Consider the following 1,264-nt stretch of genomic DNA (forward strand, 5'->3'; position numbering starts at 1 on the left):
AGCTAACACAATATGAAACCCCTAAACCCTCCTAAACCCCTAAACCCCCCCTTAAAAAAACAAAAACCCCAGCGCCCGGGAGCTGATGATGCATGGCTGCCTTTTAGTCCCAGTTGGTACACCAACCGGGACTAAAGGTCCCCTTGCCTGGGCGCCCCACAGCGGCCACGTGGAGCTCCTTTAGTCCTGTTTCATAAGCCAACCGAGACTAAAAGTAATGGGCATTAGTCACGATCATTTTGTCCCGGTTCCAGAACCGGGACTAAAGGCCCTCTGAAACCAGGACTGATGCCATGTTTTCTACTAGTGGTTGCACAAGGCGGCCATTGAGGAGAGAAGAGCACGTGCCGGTGAGAACAAAGCCATGTCCAAGCTTCTTGCCGAAGAGAATAGGATCATGGCAATGAACCGCGATGACATGGACGACATCACCGAAGAATGACATGATATGGCAAGGAGAGACATCTTGAAGAGGAGGATTCTAGCGTCGGTCGGTGCGTGCTTCAGTGCCGGCAATGCTTTCTCATCGGGATTTGGATCCAGTGCCGCTGATGCATTCAGTGCGCTCGGCGATACTTTCGGTGTCGGAGTTGGAACAAGTGTCGTCGATGGATTCGGGGGCGGGCGATGGCATCGATGGAGGTGGTGCGGAGTGAAGATCATGGCAACGGGTGAAAAGCGACCAAGATGACGACGGACGTGGTCGTTGCTTTTGCATGAAGTCCTTTCGTGTTTGTCATACAAAACAATGATTTTATTTGCGTGCGAACTATGTTTAGTTGTTCGAATTTGAACTCAATTGTCGGAATCGCTGTCAAATTCGCTTATCGGGGGTTTTCGGTTTGCGGGTCGATGCGGGCTGCGGTCGAGCAGACCCCGCGTAGCCGACCCGTAAAACAGGGTCGGCATAATACGGGGTCTGCTAGAGATGCTATAAGGGGTGCTACAGGCGCTGTTTAGGGATTGCCATGGTGTCATCCAGAGGGATGTGGATTCTTTGCCTTGCTGTGGCAAAGGCAGAGGTAAACAGTAACCTCTAGCTTTGATCAGTTTCACCCGTCGGATTGGAAACCAATGTCCCAGATTGGATGCTACAAGGGATCCAAACAGTACTTTCAACAGTACGAACAAACAGTAATTTCATGTGAACAGTATTTGGGACAGTACTTGCAGCGATCTCAGCCTTCCATTCTTGATCCTGTGGCAAAGTCACCGGTGCCTTCACCATAGCAAGGTAGAGAATCCGCGCCCCGTCCAGAGGTCT

This window comes from Triticum dicoccoides, chromosome 5B (genome assembly GCF_002162155.2).
Source record: "Triticum dicoccoides isolate Atlit2015 ecotype Zavitan chromosome 5B, WEW_v2.0, whole genome shotgun sequence".
NCBI classification, from domain to species: Eukaryota; Viridiplantae; Streptophyta; class Magnoliopsida; order Poales; family Poaceae; genus Triticum; species Triticum dicoccoides.